Raw genomic sequence first — 19,629 nt, 5'->3', positions numbered from 1 at the left:
TTAATATGCAAGAATTACTGAAGGCATTCAAGAAGAGGTTGGATGGGTATGAGACATATGGTTATAAAAATGATTGCTTCACTGAGTGAGAACTGACTATGGGGTTTTTAAGGTCTTTTCAACCCATGGATTCTATTATTTTAAACACTGCTAACATATTTGCCCAACACTCTAGAGGTCAGAAGTCTTGGTTTTTCTTTTCCTCACTTTTCTTTCCCCCACCCTGCTCCCACTTCCCTCCCACATTGACAGGAGATGATGACTTCTTGTGCTGGGAGTCACAGGGGCAAATCGCCCTTGAGAACAATGCTAAAAGAGCAGTAAATTCCTCATGATAAAGCCTCCAATTTAAAGAATAGAAGTGACAGAATATAGTGACTTGTCTAATTTACCATAATGTGTTTTGTATTATAATGGCAGGGCGGGGTTCACTTGGCTTGGGGTTTGTAGGGGCTTAAGACAAATCAGAAAGAATAAGATGGGCTCAGATTTCTATCACTCATCTGATCACACATTTAGACATGATGCATGCTAACCATCCCTTTCGCTATGCCATCAATTTCCGCACCATCTTACTCAAAAATGGCACAAGACATTCTCTGATTCACCTTCCCAGACATCCCAGCCCCCTAGCTGAGGAGGCCCGTTGTGTGATCCCCAATGCGTGTGACATCGTCACCTCTTGTCAGCCCCAGATAGGAAGCAAATATTCTTGTAACACCATTCTTTTAGGAACCAGCCAAACAGTATTAGAAACATTGTTACAAATACCAATAACCATTCATCTTCCAGTAAAAATAACAGAATATATATATTTAAAATTCTGGGCAATTTCGATATTTATACTTATTCTACTCAAAGACTTAAGTCCTAGAGCGATGATTCAGATGATTTTCTTATACTACTTAGTCCAAATTCCACTTGTATTTATTGAGTATCTATGTGTTCCAGGCACTGTGCTCTGTTTTCATTTAGACATCTCATTAACTTTGAGTGAAGAAATTTGTCCCTCTCTGTCCAGGTGAGTAAAATGTAGTTTAACAGATAATACTTTGCTTTGATCACCCAGCTGCCCAGAGGTAGAGCTGGGAAACAACCTAAGGTTTCCTGACGCTAAGAGGCACGGAATTTTGTAAATGCCTTCATATATAATTACATAAACAACCTGTAAGGCTTCATGATGATAACATGAACACGCCCACATCAGCCTGTAAAACAGATGGGACCTGAGTTGAGTTATTCCCTTCTTGAGACAGGCATGTTAAACTACAGTCCAAGATACTCAATTGGGACAGGACAAATGAAGGATTCAAAGTCCTGTTTCTGCAGAGTTCTTCTCCCTGCTGTGAAGTATTAAGGAAAACAATGCATCTCAATAGTGACAAACCCCAAATACCTCTGATTGCTTACAATGTCTTGCTTTACACAATGTACATTGTAATTAATTTTTACCAATATAGAGAATCTTATTTTTTAAAATTTATTTTATTGAAGTATAGTGGATTTACAACGTTGTGTTAATTTCTACTGTACAGCAAAGTGATTCATATATATATATATCCTTTTTCATATTCTCTTCCATTATGGTTTATCACAGGATACTGAATATAGTTCCCTGTGCTATACAGTGGGACCTTGTTGTTAAAGAATCTTTCGTTAATCATTAAAATCAACTGAATGAGTTATATTTCAAATGAGTCTATTAGTAGAAAAAAAGCACTCATTAAAATAGAAGTCTGAAAATGGAGACAGACAACGTTGGCCAAGAAAGAAGAAAGAACAGGTGTTTGATCTTATCCCACACTCCTTCAGAGTGGAATATGGAAGAGCTCTTGTTTTTGTGGACATGTGCTAAAGAAAACAGAAAAATCCAGCCAAGTTCTGCAGTGAGTTTCATGAATATATGGAGAAATGTTTACTTGTCTTGAATTGAGGATGGAATTCTAGTCCCCTTAGACAATGAGCCAGATTTTAGAGCTCATTTGTACTGTCTAATCATTCTCTCTTCTGGGAACATTCTAATTTAGCTAAAACCAGGATTTGAATTTGGCCTAGCTATAAATTAAAAGAATACTACATGGCTATGCAGCTCTGCTCAAGAGTTTATTTGCTGTTACATTAAAAAATAACTCAAGTTACTCTCAATGGATTCATTAAAAACCTTATTTCTCCACTTTATAGCTATTTTGTCTGGCAGATGGGATCTGGTTTTTTCCTTATGCTGCATTTTTCGAACTAAGTATATATGGTGAGATAACAGTATACTCTCCCGCCAACAAAAAAGCCACATGAATATTTCAATAAAATTGCATTATTTGGCATCTACTGTCCACATATGTTCATTTGGCTATTGCTTGTCCAAGCCAATTATAGCCACAAGGGGAATGAGTGTTTGAAATTTAAACAAGGAGCTCTAAATTTTCTAAGAGAGGAGGCCTCCTGACAGGTAGATCAGTCTCTAATTCATTTTTAATGAAGTTGACAATTCCATAAATCATTGTTTCCGTCCCTTTATCTGCCAGCTTCTGTGCTGCAGAAGTCTGAAAAGAAAACTTCTTTATACTTTTTTTGGGGGGGGGCGGTTAGGATGAGGTTAGACTCTTTGAATGAGCTTTTAAGGATAAATAACCTCACCATGCAGAGAACAAAGAGTATTTCAAGCAGAGAGAACGGCAGGAAGGTGTGATGGGTTCAAGGGTAGAGCAAGGATGTAGAAACATAAGTCGGAGGGGATGGTAGAGATGCTGGATTTGTTGGTACACTCAAAGAGCCATCATCAAAAGTTTTAAAATAAAGAATGTTAAGTTCCATCTCTATGAATCCTGAGAAATGGAATATTACATTCCCACAAATATGAAGAGAAAACCTGATTCCTCTTTCCAGTAAAGAATGTCTGTAAGGTCTGAAGTTAAGTGGACAGATAAATAGGGGCAAGAGATATTTGGAAATATTGTTGTCAGTTAAAAACCAAAATATGTAATACCTAAGTTAAATCACCCCAGGGATTTTTTTTTTTCATTCTGATTTTTAAAAATCTGGTTTGGAATTGGGAGAGAACAAGGCACAGATAGAATTAGTGTGAATTTCTTTGTCAAAAGTTAAGGTCACTCAGAGATACCATTTGCTTAATCATTGCTTGTACACATATCAAAAAAAAAAATCACACACACACACCACACATTTTTTTATGTGCCAAAAATGGTAGTGGTTGAAAATGTGATTAAATCTACATGTGTTGATCAGAATCTGGAGTATAAGCCCACTCTCGTTTAGCTTTGCCAAAATTTTATTACTTTCTCAAATTCTCAGCTATAGCTCTTCATCCTATATGGTAGTGCTTTAGAACTGCACGCATAATATAGACAAGAACTTGGCCTCCAGAATCAAGCAAACCTGAGCTCTGTCTACTTATGAGCCCTATGACCTCAGCAAGTGATTAGACTCCTTTAGGTCGTAACTTTCTCAACTGTTAAAAAGAAAAATCAGATGCAAACTCGTATCTACCAAATAATTATTGTGAAGATTAAGTAAATGTTTGAAAAATGCTTACTGTGGTGTCTGGTGTATATTAAGAACTTGATAAATGTCATTAGCCAATTATATAATTATTATTATTACCCAAAGATAAACATACATAATCAGCTTGAGAAGAAACATCTGTAGAAACCACTTTATCTGTACACGGAGCCAGCTGATTCACCGCATTTTGCTTGATTAAATAATAATTAAAAGGGTAATAATAACATACATATAATACTTTAGTGTTTAAGGATATTCCCTCATGGACAAATAATTTGGCACCAACTCTGTGAGTTAGAAAAGATAAGATATTCTTACTGTTTACAAAGAAGAAAAAAATGAAATCAGGATATAACATACAAGAGAAAAAAAATCCATAAAAGCCAGAATAGAACAAGGAGATTAAGGGGAGAGGAAAACCTCTTAAAGAGATTAATGTGTCACAACAACCCTTTCAAATAACCAGAGTGGAAAAAGCACCGTGTCAGTTAGTTAATTGACATTGTCAAATCGACTCATGGGGATCTAACAAATGTCAGACTTATTTAACATTTTTTTAATTGCTAGCTATTGATTTACATATTTATTTTTTATTTATTTTTATTTTTGTATTTATGCAGGTATTTTTTTATTTATTTAACATTTTTATTGGAGTTCGTTCCAAAATTAATATTTCAGTTATGTTTATGACTCTTAACACATACATTATTGCAGAGAAAAATGTATCATCAAAACATTTGTTCAAAATAAGCACCATTTTTAAAACACGCATTTGTTTAAAAAAGTACATTATTGAGTAAATTTTTATGTTCTCTATTTTCCAAAATTATATATTCACAGACTGAAATGTAGTCACCGTTTTTACCTACTATTTAAATTATTAATCAACAAACCATAATATAGACTTTGGAGCAATAGTTCTCAAACTATACAATGGCGGGCAGAAAACTTGGAAAATGGTTCCATTGCTTACTTGAATATGGCCAATCTTTCTTCCAGTTCACATTTGATTAGATTTGTTAACAGTTTGACCAATAAGTTTTCCTTTAAAAAACTGATGCCTGATAATTGTTGAGTCTGACAAAGTGAATGTCCAAGTATCATAAAATATGTATTTTATGAATACGTATAGAAAGGTGACTGTGCCTAACTGGACAGTTAATAAATGTGATCATATATATTCACGTCTAAGATTTTTGCACCATGTACCTATAATAGAGTTATAGTTTCTCTAAGAAGCACTGATTCCAACTCATTAATATGATCAAATATCCTAATAATTCATATTCTACCTTGATCACCATGATATTCAGATGCTTCCTGATCAAATTTGGTAACCATTGCTTTAGAAGTATACACATATTCAGATTACTCATTTTTATTTAATTATTTTAAATTACCTTGAATATATCTTTGTCAAGTAAGTAAAATATAAGGCAGTACACTTGGTTAGTTAAAATTATGTGGAATAGATTCATTGTTATCAGTGTGGTTTCCATTTCAAGTGCTCTCACACTAATGGAAAAAAAAGTTAATGCAACTTTTCCTTATGGCTACAGGTGGAGGTATTACTAATAATGTTTCTCAGAGGTTTCTTTGGCACTTACATAATAAATTTAAAGAATTACATATTTATTTTTATTTTTGTATTTATGTAGGTATTTATTTATTTATTTATTTAACATCTTTATTGGAGTATAATTGCTAAGAATTACATGTTTAAACTTAAATGTTTGTGTGGATTGAATCTAGGAATTGTGCTTATCATTCATTATAGAAATTGATAGCTGTGGTTAATTAAGATATTGTTATATGTAGGCTAAACTGTCTTTTAAACATATAAAATATAAGGTTTGAATAATATATGCCAAAGACAATATAAAAATGTTTAAAATTCACAGGGCAGTGAAATCATTACAGGACTATGAACCTCTCCTTGGCTTCAATTCCTTATATCTGCGTGAAACTACTGCTCCCAGATATAGCATCAATATCTAATAAATGGTGACACTGAAAGTTGGGAAGGTCTATGACACCAAAGCTAGAATTCAAAAGAATTTCTGTAAAGCAAAGTTCTCTGACTCTCCTAAGCGAGAAGAATTTTTCATATGTCTTGGAAAAGGCAGAATCAAAAGGCAAAAGATGGAAGACATAAGATGGGAGAGAAGAGGTAAAAAAGTTTTGGTCCTGTGATTCTCAGTTTCCTTGCCTAAAAAAAAGACTAGGGGAGCTTTAAGGTCTTTTCCAATTCTGAGCTTCTATGATTCCAAGTATACAAAATTCTCTATTCCAGAAGTGTTGCACCCTTGTTTTGCTTGGTTATCTAACACATCATATAGCTAGGTTATGGTATCTCATATTACAAATGGAAGATGTATTTTAGCCTGAACCGATATGAATTGTGATTCATATGGGATTGCAATTTATTAATTTTTAAATTTAAATAAGTATATACATAAAGTCACATAGAACTGGAGGTGTTTGTTTACAAGTGAGGAAGATGATTTTTCTGAATACTACAGCCTATACATTTATTTGTAATAATTTAGAATTTTTAATGGAGTTTTAACAGAAAGTGTCTAAAATATATAATCCAGATGGAAATTCTCCACAACTTTTCACCACCATCAGCATAAATAGGTCTGTGTGTGTGTGTGTGTGTGTGTGTGTGTGTGTGTGTGTGTGTGTATAGAATTGGGGTTAATTTATGTTAAACTTTTAATAAATGATATGATGATCATTAGTGAAGAATAATAGATCATAATAACTCTAGTATCACTAGAGTCCACATACTTCAATTATGATATGACAACAACTTATGTAACCATTTGGCAATTCTCAAAAAGAAATTATGTTCATTCCAGTGTGTTATTAAACATTCTGGCTTTGGAATTTTTAACACATTTATAATAATCCTCATGGGTTGTTCAAAATATGGTATATAAAACCACTATAAAATGCCCAGATGTTAGCAAAACCTTAGCCTTTTATTTTCTAACATATATTTCTGTATAACTTTTATAATATTTCATTTAAAAAGAATACAATTTATTTCACATCTTCCTAATTGTTCTTAATGTTTAAAAAAGCATTTACTCAATTTCTCATATTAATTTGACAAACAAGAAAGGCAGAACTCTTTAAAAGAGTTTCATCAACATCTTACTTCGCATTTCAAAGCTCCATTTTGACAAATACTTACTGGCTCATAGCAGATCTGTGGGAAACTATAAACTAATATAGGCCTTGCTTAGAATCCTCTCAAGCAGTTACTAGAAACACCATAAAATTGTGTGATCAGGATATCCAGACCAAGCATGATTTTGAGGACTCACTCAAGTTCACATTTATTCTCATTTTTCACAAATGGTGCTTCTTTGGACACTTGTTTTTCAAAACGCTCCTAAAAAAAGGAACTACGTAAAAGAAAAAAAAGGAACTACCTAGTTAAAAAATTTGGAATTCTTTGCACACTGTGTCTTCCTATTTGAAATTCACAAATCCATATCAGAGCTCCAAACAAGTATTTCAGTGAAGTATACTATTTAATCTATGTTTAACCCAGAGTTTTCTAGTCGTTGGTGTTGTTTTGACTATAAGACTCACGCAATTCTCCTCTCCTTCCCCCCTTTTCTCTTTATTAAATACGATTACTTTTTAATTCCATGGAACACTCATTGCTTGAGGCCTCAAGGCCTTGAGAGCCTCTGTACCATTTCCTTGATACTGTGATTGCCTCAAGGCCAGAGTGGCCTCTGGGGAGCAGACATTTAGGAAAAGGGTACAAATTTGGGAAATTCATGACGGCTGTTCAAAACAGAATTACAAATTCAATTAATATTTCATAGAGCACAATGAATTTGCTGATTGTCTGATGTTTTTTCAATATGTTTAGAAACATGAAAAAATGGATGCGCTACAACTGTGATACGCTTAGCAAACGATGACCGCTTTTCTAATTGCACGATCTTTCAGAAAAGTGTAACTGTTTAAAGGTGAAAAATGTCTTTGTTTCAGAAATGCCTAGCAAATAAGAAGAAACTTATAGAAAGCATAATTTCAAATAATCAAAATATTCACAAAATAGGAAAAAATTCACAAGTGCAGGCAGTATACAATTAAGTTATTCAAGTAGACCAACAGTTTGTGCTGAGGACTGTACAGACTATGCAACTGGCATCAAGAAGTTCTTCCTATAAAAAAAGAAATAATGCTTGGTGGTTGTGGAACAACAATGTGAATGTTCTTAATACCACTGAATTAGACACTTAAAATTAAGGTGGTAAATTTTACGCTATGTGTATTTTACCAATTTTTTTAAAAAAGAAATTATCTGATCTTGTTTTCCGATATCATTAAAATAGCAAGTATTTTTTAAGGCTTGAGAGAACTACTTGCTTTGTGATGAAACCAGATTCTTAAAAATGTCTAAAAACTTTCCTCTCTCACTGGGAAACACTTATCTTGACCGACAGAGAATGCAGCAGTGGATGCTGAAAGAACATGACATTTTTCAGAATAAGAGAAATATTTCCTTTTTTTCTCTACTTCCACTACCTAAATCTCCATGCCGTTAGAGCTACAATAACAAATTTGAAAGTGGACTTCCTTTTTACATTACAAAAAATAATATAGTTTTCTAGAAATGTAAAATGGTATTTCACGAGTTTTTAAAAAATATTTCATTTCCTGTAGTGGCATTAAGAGTAAAACCTGGTGTGTGGATTTTTTAAGGTTAGGTAGAATACATTTGATTTATCAAAGTGTGTATTAATATAGGAGAATTAACACATTTGTGAGAAATAGACTTAGGAAAGGATTAATGAAATCTGAAAGGATTGATGAACTATAAAACTCACTGCAAAGCTAAGAATGTTTAATAACATTGTTCTCCGTGGCTAACATCGTATACTAGACTGTAAGTTTATGAGGGCAGGGAACACACCCATCTTGCTCACCACTATTTTTTCCTGCCTCCAATAGTATCAGTGTTGTAGACAATAAATATTTCTGAGTGAATTAGTAAATTCAGAAGAGAGTTAAAAAATACAGAAAATTGCTTTTTAGGTAATAGTTAAAAAGTGACACTAGCGAAGGCCATTTTTCAATCAATAAATGATGTGAAATATTACCAGTGGACTATTTAGATATCTAATCAGTTACCAGTTCCATTATTCATCAAATACATGCTAAACACTAGCTACCAAATTCATCCAAATCTTACATATGGAATTTTATTCACAAACCAATGCTCTACATTTCAAGAGACTAATATTGCCAACACTTAAGCACTTAATATCCAATTCTTCACATGAATCTTTTTGTCTGATGGACTATTGTTGAATTTTTCTCATGAAGTCTGAGCAATAAAATTATATTTCATAGATATTCTTACATTCTTTCCAAGGAGAGACATTATGAAATTTTCTATATATTTTTAAGATATCCAGTGGAAGAATATTAATTAAAATGTTAATATTTGTCATTTGAATTAATATTCTTCAAAATTTGAGCTATTTGCACATAAACATTAAAATGAGGAGTGATTAAATGGTGTTTCCTATAATCCTGACAAAAGATTTAGAGATGAAAGAGCATGTCAGTATTTGTAAGAATATAGAAAAGAGATATCTACTGCTTTTAAAATTATTTCCTAGGCCTTAATTATTGGTTTTTGTGTTTTTTGATTTAGAAAAACTAAAATATAAGCAGAAAAAGTAGAACTAGTTTCCACATGATTAGCAAAAAGAGTCAAAACTTTGGAATCGCTTTGAAATCTACTTTAAAAGCTCAGCTACTTCGATTTTTTTTTCTGTTATAGAACCATGAAAAGTTATTTCAACTGAATTGCATACATAACTCCTAGAGTGTAGACAGTTGCTATTATTTGTTCACTTCATCAAAATGCTTTTTTAAATTATTGCTACATTTGTATTACCAGGTCCTGGAGAAACCAAGGTGAAAGAGGCCCAGGAGAAGCCAAACCCTCTTTGCTATTTCTAACAAAGGAAATGCCATTCTTGCCACTAACTCTTCGAATGATTTCCAAGTTCTCTAAAAATAATTTAACCTGTGTCAAATAGCTGTCTCATCTGGAAAACTAGATAAATGAACGTAGAAGTTAGAAAGAGTGAGGGGAAAGTTAGGTGTTAAACTGAGATGGTATATCCCAGGCTTTTTAGATGGAGACTACAAATTAGCCAGCGCACTTCTATACATCTGCTCACTTTTCTTTAAACTTGAGCTACATTATCGCAGAAAAGCATAGTAATCCCCACTCTGATGTTGTATTTCAAATGAGAGAGACTGAAACATCACAGCATAGGCACCTTTGAAAAGGGGTATTATGGATGGGTGAATTTCTTTTGGGGTCAGCATGTCTACATTTAAGGGGCAGATTATATAGGGAGGGAAAGTAGAAGGAATAATATAAAGTATTTCTACCCAATGACAGTGATTCTCATTTGATGTTGGACTTTAAAGAGGACATGAATGGACTTGAGGACACGGGGAGGGGGAAGGGTAAGCTGGGACGAAGTGAGAGAGTAGCATGGACATATATACACTACCAAATGTAAAATAGATAGCTAGTGGGAAGCAGCCACATAGCACAGGGAGATCAGCTCGGTACTTTGTGACCACTTAGAGGCCTGGGATAGGGAGTGTGGGAGGGAGACACAAGAAGGAGGGGATATGGGGATATATGTATACATATAACTGATTCACTTTGTTATACAGCAGAAACTAACACAACATTGTAAAGCAATTTATTATACTCCAGTAAAGATTTTAAAAAAATAAATAAAGAGGACATGCCTATTAAATCATGCTTCATTTTAAACAACAGTTGAATATTTAAAAATTTTGTGCAAATTATTTCTTGGTAGCCAAATTACACTTTACTGTACCTGAATAGCTGTTGACATGTAGAAAGCTCAGGTAAATCCTTATAGAAGTAAAACGTATGCTATATTTACTTATTCAGAAATGCGGGTCATTGTATACTATTTTCTTAATTTAAAGCATTTTAACATGCCAGTTATTTAAAAAATGAATTTTAAAATTCTGTTATATGATTTTGCAAGGAAATTCTATTTTATACTTTTCCATCTGTTAAATTATTTAAGATTAACATTTATTATATGCTGGTCCATGAATGAAATGTCATTGCCTACAATGATTTTTAGACATCTACTAGTGTCCTCAAAGAGAAGAACTGGAATATTTTTAGAACGGATGACTTACCACATGACTATTAACTTTTGTAGAGTCCTACTTAAGATTCTTCAAGGTGACTAAAAGTAAAATGGAAACCTTCTGGATTTTAAATATTTTTCTGTTTTCTTTTTTGATATGAAAGGGAAACCTATACCAATTTTGTAAAGAAAAGGGGCTTCAGTAACTTGCATTGGCTCCTGTTGACTGGTATAACAATGAAAGTGAAATTCACTTTGTGTAAAGGGTCACGTGATTGTGCAAATACAGGTTTATGCTATGACTTTGCTTTCCCACTCTCATAGTTAGTTTTAGAGCTTGGGGTGGAAAAGAGGATGAAGGGAGATAATATATGGACCATCTGCCATTTGCCAAGAATCATGCTTAACAGTTTACATGTGGCTTCTCATTTATAAAGAGTTAAGCAGTATATAAGAAAAAAATTCAACCTAAAGAAATCTCTTACTTTTTTTTCCTGCCGACTTCTTGTCTGTCTTACTAGGTGATAACAACATCTCTAGTAAGGGAGAGAAACCTGGTGTCTTGCTTTTCTTCCCTGTTTGCAGTCATTGTTTTTTTTAAGTCTTGAAATGAAGGGAGTCCAGTGGTGGATGGCAGCCCAAGAAAGAATGCTGCTTTTATATATCTTATTCTCTTTGCAGGTCAGATGAGGATAGCTGAGAGAAGCTTGAAAAGTAAAAGGTAAGGAAAATGAGCAAATATTGAGAATAAAGCATAGTTTTCCATTCATTGGATAAAAATAGTTAAAATGAATTTAAACATAAACAAAAAACTTTAATTTCAAATACTGTAGCTAGAGAATAGAAAAGGATAAGCTGATTGCAGCTTTTTTAAGACCAAAGCAAATTTATAAGTAATCTCTTAGGAAGTTATCTAATCAAGTCCTTCATATTATTTAATAACATTAAATTTGACACGGCTGCCTATTATAGGTATGCTATAGCTCTGTTAAATGTGCGGAGATATAGGAAGATAAATGTTAAGTAAAGCTCAGAAACTCTACTGAATTGATAACACCAAGCATTTTTCATAAATCCTTTAGTCAAGTCTATCTTAAATAGATTTTGATTTAAAAACTACTCTAGACGGTATATAAGTCAAATATCTAGTCATATAATTTCAGTATTCTCTATGTTTATCCCAATAAAGCATGGATAACACGAGTAACAACATTTCTAATCACGAAAATTTTTGTTCTCTGAAGTGAATTAACCAGTCGTCTGAAATTTTAAACACGTATAAACCAGTTGAGAGCAAAACTACAATCATATTCATCGCTGTGTCTTTCTGGGGCTCATCACAGGGCTTTTGCTTACAAATGCTGTAGAGTTGACCTAAACGATGAACAATTTGGGTCAAGATTACAGTGTAGATTAAAATTCTCCTTCCAGGCAGGCCCTACTCCATGGGAAATTTGCGTCCCTCGGAGCAGGCTAAGCACTTGCCTTGATCACTTCTCCTCACTTTTTCTTCCTGTCTGCTGACCAGTGATGGCGAGAACATCACTAAACACTTTGATGATTCATTGTAAGTCTGCACCTCATACTTTTACCCTGATATTTATGTGGCTAAAGTCTTAATAGCCTCCCACACCAAAAGTCATGTTTGAAATACAATGCATTAACAATCTGAAGCTGACTTAGCTGTGAAGCAGGATACCGAGGACACACAGATGAAATTCTAGACATTTCTAAAGAGGACCCAGCTTACTTAATGGCCACTGAGGTCTTCAGTAAATAGGTGTGAATATTTCAGTGCAGTCCAACCTGAACTGAAAAGCAGTTCTTACTTCCAAATTTAAATACCTCCTGTGCATATAAAAAGTTTCATTTCTTAGTCCAAAATGTTACTACGATTTGGGATCTTGAAAAAACATTCTCATTTTCTTGGGCATGTTCTGCAGCAAAAGGAAGTTGGGAAGGGTAGGCTAGAGAATGGAACTTATGCTTGGAGGCCATAAAGTTGAGATGTCCTGTTTTTCACCTCACAACAGGCGAGGCTGGGCTGAAGATGGTTGGGTAAGGACATTTCTCTGCCAAAGTTAAGATGATGAACCATGGGTGAACCTCAGCAAAATTCTATTCATCCACTGAGAATCTGTTAGTGTTTGGCTATTGAGGATTGTCGAAACCATATTCCTCTCAGGTTGGACCCATTCTCTTGGGGCGGGGGGGGCAAGTGCAGCTCCCATTGAGAGGGTCACAGTGAGCTGTGTGGACACACTGGCACTTCAGAGAGCAGTTGGGTCCATACTGGCCTGACCTGCATTCCGTGAGGGAAAAATAAAAATAAAGCCAATTCAAATATGCTTTTCTATCATACAGTCTTTTTACTACTATGTCTTGGAATGCAATAAGATAATGATAGGCTTGTAAAGAATTCTGGTTAACCATTGGTATCTTTTTCCCATGCTACAATGTTATATAAGAAAAGTAAGGACTTTAATGGAAAACAGGAGGAGGCTGGGGAGTGTCAAGGAAGTTAGTGACAAAATCGAAAAGACGAGAAGACAGGACAGCAACTTATATGTTTAAAGTGCCTTCTCAGAATTAGATTATTCAATAGCAGTGCATTGTGAGGGAAACACGGAAAATGGATTAGTTGTCCTGAGACCAGAAAAAGGCAAAACTCACCCTGAATACACAATATATGAAGTTTGTCTTTATGTTGAAAACACAATTATTTATGCTTATGTTGCTGAAAAGGAAATGACTTTAAATTCAACTCTTTCATCTCTTAAAATATGTCAAAAGGGCCATAGATCCCCTGTGTAAAATAATACTATATGTACTAAAGGGTTATAACTATCTTTAAGTTGAATTGCTTTGTGATTGCAACCAGTACAGAAATGAAGAAAAGGAATTAAAAAGTGTTAGCTTTATCAAAATAATGAAACGTGGACTAAAAGGGGCCCCCTCAAACATCACACCCCTGCCTGTGCATTTGGTCTTAGTCTGATATCCAGCAGGGAATTAGCAGAGAATTAACAGGTTCTGTTTCTGAAGGATTGTGAGGTTGGGAAGAAAGCCAAGCCCAGCCCATGGAAACAGAAAATGGTTTCACATTTCCTCGGCAGTCAGGCAAGACTGGGAAATAACTCAATTTACCAATGTTTAAGGACCAGAGAAACTTAACTTTGCAATAATAACAGTCAGCTAGCCCTATGCCATTTTTCAAAATGGGTTCCTAATACATTATCTTAATTGGTTCTAACAAACACCTTTGAGGTAGGAGAGGCAGTGAGGTAAGCTCTCTCATTCTAGAAAGAGATGAACTGAGGTTTGGAATGTCTTAAGGGACCTTCTCAAACGTTAGATCCCTGGTAAATGACAGAGCTGGATTTCTAAATTCTCATCTAGTGCTCATTCCTCATTTTGCACTATGATGTGGAAAGACACAAGGTATCAAGCATATGTAGAAGAAAGCCCAAATCAGGAAGTGGAAAGTGGAAAATGTAGAGATATTGATATAAACATAAAGATACAGGTACTAGAGCAAATTCTGAGTCTGAGCAAATTTTGTTAAACATTTCTTTATTGCCTCAAAATTCTCCTTGCTGGATTGGAGAGTCACCCTGAATATTCCACGAGCAGTGGATGTTTATTTGATATTATTTTTCTTTCTCAGATAATGAAGGTAGGTTACAGTATGGTCTAGCTCTCATCTTAATTAACTAGTTATATTTTAAATGTGAGATAAATGGAAAATATATCAATTTTGCAATTAATTTTTTTAACAGAGTTTCAGTGTGAGCAAACAGTAATTCAATCCCTTCCTAAATCAAGGAACTACAGGTAGGTAAAAGGAACTTCGGAGGCGACACAAATACTGCTCTGAAATGAATCTTCTCTTTAAATCATCAAACTTTATGAAAGTAAAAAAAAAAAACTATGTGTCATTTCAAATTTAACCTAGCATAACCACCTGTGTCCAGTATGTGGGAGAATTACTTAGTTTGGTGGTAAGACCTAGTTTTCTTGTTTGAAAAAGAGTTATGAGTCAGGATCTCTACTGAGCAGTTCAGAATCTGATTTTAATTTACAAAAATACCGCATTTTCATGTTAATAACGATGTGTATTTAAGACATCTGTTTGAATGTCTGCAAATGTTAATTTACCAAGGGGGTGGGGAAGTTATCCAATAAAAAGCTGCTACATTCTTTTATGAATTAATATTATGGCGGTTTAATAGGTTCTTTACCAGAGTTCAAATTAAAATGAGGTCTTTTATCTTTATAGTGCCTGCATAGACACAGCTGTTCACAGTTAATATCACAGATGAACTGTGCTTAATTGAAAATAAAAATGCAAATAAAAGAGCCTGCAGTATGTCTGTGTAGGCCATGGGTACCCCAAAGAGCTCACGACAAGAGAGGCCTTGAGGTGCCCACCTAGAATGGACAAGTTAATACATAGCATCCACTGTCAAGTGGCAATTTACTTGTGGATGAAAGAGACTATGTGATAGCGAATTTAGTCCACAGAAATTCCATAGAGTGAGGCTTTAATTTTCGGCCTGTCTATAAGCTCTCCTGGTTTAGTGGCTAGTTTTAAGTCATTGCTAACTGTTGTCCGATAGAACCTTCTGCAATGACGGAAATGTTCTATACTGAGCTATCCTATACTGTAGCCACTAGCCGTGTGTGGCCACTGAGCACTTGAAATGTCATGTGAGACTAAGGAGGTGAATTTTAAATTAAACTAAATTTAAATTAAGTAGCACGTGTGGTTAATGGACAATGCAGATTGACAACTGAAAAGTCCTATCCCTTTCTTTTCCTTGAGAGGCGGTACAGTGGGGATGTTAAAAGTCTAGCTCTGGGCCCAGATTGCTTGTTCCAAATCCCCAAGCTCCCACTTACTAGCTGTGTAACCTTGGGCAAGTTACTTAACCTCTTTTGTGCTTCAGCTCCCAGCTTCCTCATCTATAAAATGGGTATGGTGATAATAGTAAAGGCGCCTAGTATAAGTGAAAATGCCTGGCATATAATACGCATTCAATACACATTAGTGGTTTTCTTTGGGATTTAGATGCAAGCACCAATGCTATAAGCACTGCCTTTAGTGAGTGTTTCATTGGTGACATGTTACCGTGGCTTCACCAAGATGTCATGTGGATGTTTATTCTGACAGATTTAGTTTAGATTTCACAAAGTTCAGATACTTCTGTCTACTGTGACTCCATGAAGAACATGCAGAAGGGAAGCAAGAATTCCCTCAACAAAAATTTGCTGAAAGCTATCATGTGCTAGACTTGGTTCTAAACGTTTTTGATAAAAGACAAGTAAACATGGATGTGACTCTCAGGAAACTTGTAGTGCAGTGAAACACAAGAATTAGAGATTTTAATGAAGCAGCTTTGCAGAAAAGAAATGTCAATATCAATAAGCTCCTGAGTTGGAAGATCCTACAGGATTCCGAGTCACTACTCATAACCCCTTGGCCTTATCCTATAAGTCTACACAAAAGGGAAGAAGGAGGGGTAGGAAGTAATACAAGACTCTTAATGAGTCTCTGGAGGTTCCTTGTTCTGGACTAGATACAGATATTTACATATATACATAGATACAATATTGTCTACTAATAGCATCACCCAAGGTCTGAAGCCAGACTGCCTGGGTTCAAATCTTGGCTCTGCCACTTTCTTCCTTTCTGAGCCTCAGCTTCCTCATCTGTCAAATGGGATAAGAAGAGCAACAATCTCATAGGGTTGCGGTAAGGATGAAATGAATACAAGCAAACTGTTTAGAATGGTGCCTGGCATTCGAAGAAAGCAGTTTTTATTGCTGTTTCTCAGAAGCAAGGTGGGGTAGAAGAGATGGTGCCAGGTGACCAGCACTCTCCTGTGGCCTGGAAGGTTACTGAGGTTTTCTCAGCATTATTGAAATCCCAGATTACATAATCATAGATTAGTGCTGGAAATGATCTTAGAAATACATAGCCTCAACCCTCCTTTTTGGCAGATGAGGAAGGTAAATTCTGAGATTAAATGCTCTACTTTGGGTCATATCAGTGGCAGAGTCAGTCTTTCAGGGCTATTATGAATTTAATATAAAACCTTTTCATCTAGTAAGCATCCGTTAAGTTTGATAGCAAGTGATAAGTCAATGATTCATTCCATCTACTTTCTCTTTTTTTAAAGATAGTGCCTGAAGAATTAGAATTTTACACTCAAGCCTATTCTTCCTGTGAGTGAAAAGAAAAAGTATCGATTTCAATTCCCAAAGAATAGCTGAGAACTTGGTTCCTAAGAATACCACCTGGACCTTACCTTAATTGCCTTAATTCTAGTTATTTCTCTGAATCACTTTTGTGATCACAGTGTTTAACTGCATACTTTGAGGTACTTACAAGGTACTCTCTGTCAGCTGTGCTGCTGATTTTGGGTGCCTACAACGTAACAACTACATACCCTAAGGCAAGGTGACAAGCAGTGGTGGAGCGATATTCTTTAACTGAATAATGTTTTTAGTATGAAAATGTCTATATATTTCCGAGATATATACGTGTGTATATATTTCTAAATATATATTTAGGAGTCAGAGAGACATCCTAAAGTGCTTTGGTTCATACCAGCATCACATAGGGCTCCTGTTCTTCCAGGTGGGCAGAGGCATTTCCCAGTTACTGGGTGGCAGGAGTTTTCTCTTTCACAATCACAAAGTTGATGGCAATTGTCTCCAAATATTCCAGGCGAACACTCTACCCAGGAAAGAGAAACGCTGAAAAATTAACTCCTTGAGCTGTCAGTGATGCGCCTAAATTGAGATTAAAGATACAATTTCCACAAGAGCAAAGTGGGATGATAAAGTGAGACTGATTGGTCAGAAGAAGAGAGGAAATTTTCGGAATTCTCAGAAAGAAGCTTCATTTTATACACGGTATCACACTCGGGCCTTAAAGTTGAGTTACTTCAACATTGGTTTGTACAAGTTAGAATGTATGCAAGCTTTTTGAAGACAGGAATTTAAGGAATGAGACTGAGTCGCCCAGCCAAGTGTATTGCTTTAAATAGTTTTCCTTAAAATGTTATTTATTTACTGTCTATTTCTCCAGAAGTTGGTAAGCTTCACTATGTTCCCGGAATTTAACACAGAACAGGCACATAATAGATGCACATTGTATCGAATCACTAAATAATAAATGAATAAGTGAATAAAGGATGGACAAGAGTCACTACATGTAAAGTTCTAGTGACATATGAGGACACCGTATGGGACTAATTTATAGTTCCTTTTTAAGGTAAGAACTTTGATTCAAAGTCAAATTACCACTATCATTATATTATCATTATCGTTATTGGGGTTGTAACCATATATACACAAGAGCAAACATAATATAGACTAAAATGGGACTTGGAATTCTTTACTGAGAATGATGTGGTTTGGCATTGTTTTGAATGGACCAGGGCTTCATAATATTTTATTTCAAACTGAGTAGCCCAAATTCTCACCTCTATATCTTCATCCACATTCATGGCTGCCATTACTTCTACTGATAAATGCCTAATTCACATCTTTAAATATTTTTCATAAAGCCCTTGAATCTGTTTCAGTACCACTGAATCCAATGCATGTCATTCTTTAAAAAAGCATTCAATGAAATATTTCTCATTTAGAGTAGAATCTTTGTCCATTGAAGACTAACTGCTTTCGTAGTGTTTTGACATATTAAATAGTTTCATTTAGGGCAAAATAAAAATTTTGACCAATCAGCAACAAAATCAGGACTCATTATACTGTCTGTAGAGTGAATTCCTGTCACTTTAATGTCCAAATCTCAGGTGATTATTCCATGGTTCAGATTCGGGTTTACACGTTTGCCCTCAGATGGAAAGACCTCACAGTCACACAGAATTCCCACATTCAACGCTTAAAAACACCCTGGCTATACCTTTTTCACATTGGCTGCTGTGGAAACCTGCTGGGCAAATGCATTGTCCACCTGCTGCATCACAGTTGGCTCTGTTTTTGCAGTCACAGATGTGAGCACAATTCAAACCATAAAATCCAGGAAGGCATGCTAGAAAATGAAAATGTCAAAATGCTATTTTGGATTTAAGAATAAATAAGGAGAAAATTAAAGGATATGCTCTAGGTCATCTCTTTATCAGGACCAAAGAAGGAGAGAAGAGCACAGAATTGAAAAGCAAGACAAAATTACATGGAGAAGCATATTGACAATACATTTGTCATGCAGATATGTGAATATATCAGTGCCATTCTCTACAACTAGTCTAGAAAAGTCCATAAGAAAATTTAAAATATCTTCAAGTAGATAAAATTTATTTGCTAGAATGTGTTATAATCTGACAAAGACTTCATCAAAACCCTCTAATAACCTAAACACTTCAAATAGCAATGTTTTCTAACTTCAGATCCAGGCTAAATTTAGTGTGAATTTAAAATTCTTTAAATAAATAAGAGAGTATCTGTGGAAGGTGATTCACACAGCTCTCGATATTTAAAGTCCTGGAATGGATGACAGAAGTGGGTGTGAGGGAGACAGGCGAGGAAAAGGAGAGAAAAAGGAAATAGAAGACAGAGAATATGATGCATATGTAGTAGGTTAACATCTTATGAAGAAGTTATGTTGTAAAGTCAGTGAAATTTAACCTTTGAAAGATTTCCTTAGATAGCCTATAGAGTATGATATAGAACTGTTTCTTAGTAAGTCTGATATAACGTGTTTTTCCTCCATGGCTGGAGAAGATCAGTATTTTTGTGTCTGAACATCAGAAGTAATTTGTTTAGATTTAGAGACTATGTCATCTGAGCAAATGCATTTCTTGGAATGCTAAAATTGTCCTCTGCCCAGGGAGATCCTCACCCTGAGGGATGTACGTGAGAGCTAAGTTTGACTGCAGACAAAGGA

At 34.9% G+C, this 19,629-nt stretch overlaps 1 protein-coding gene across 1 annotated transcript in view; it reads right to left on the bottom strand.

The window, feature by feature from the left end:
* Positions 1–527: 527 nt before the first annotated feature.
* Positions 528–19,629, bottom strand: part of LOC309659136 (uncharacterized protein) — a 102,428-nt gene continuing 83,326 nt past the window's right edge. The window contains exon 7 of the mRNA XM_082458456.1: positions 528–18,777. The gene's annotated coding sequence lies outside the window, so the exon portion shown is untranslated. The remainder of the gene's footprint in view (positions 18,778–19,629) is intronic.

Source organism: Balaenoptera physalus (assembly GCF_965194825.1).
Source record: "Balaenoptera physalus genome assembly, chromosome: 4".
NCBI classification, from domain to species: domain Eukaryota; kingdom Metazoa; phylum Chordata; class Mammalia; order Artiodactyla; family Balaenopteridae; genus Balaenoptera; species Balaenoptera physalus.
This window is presented reverse-complemented; position numbering and strand designations above follow the sequence as displayed.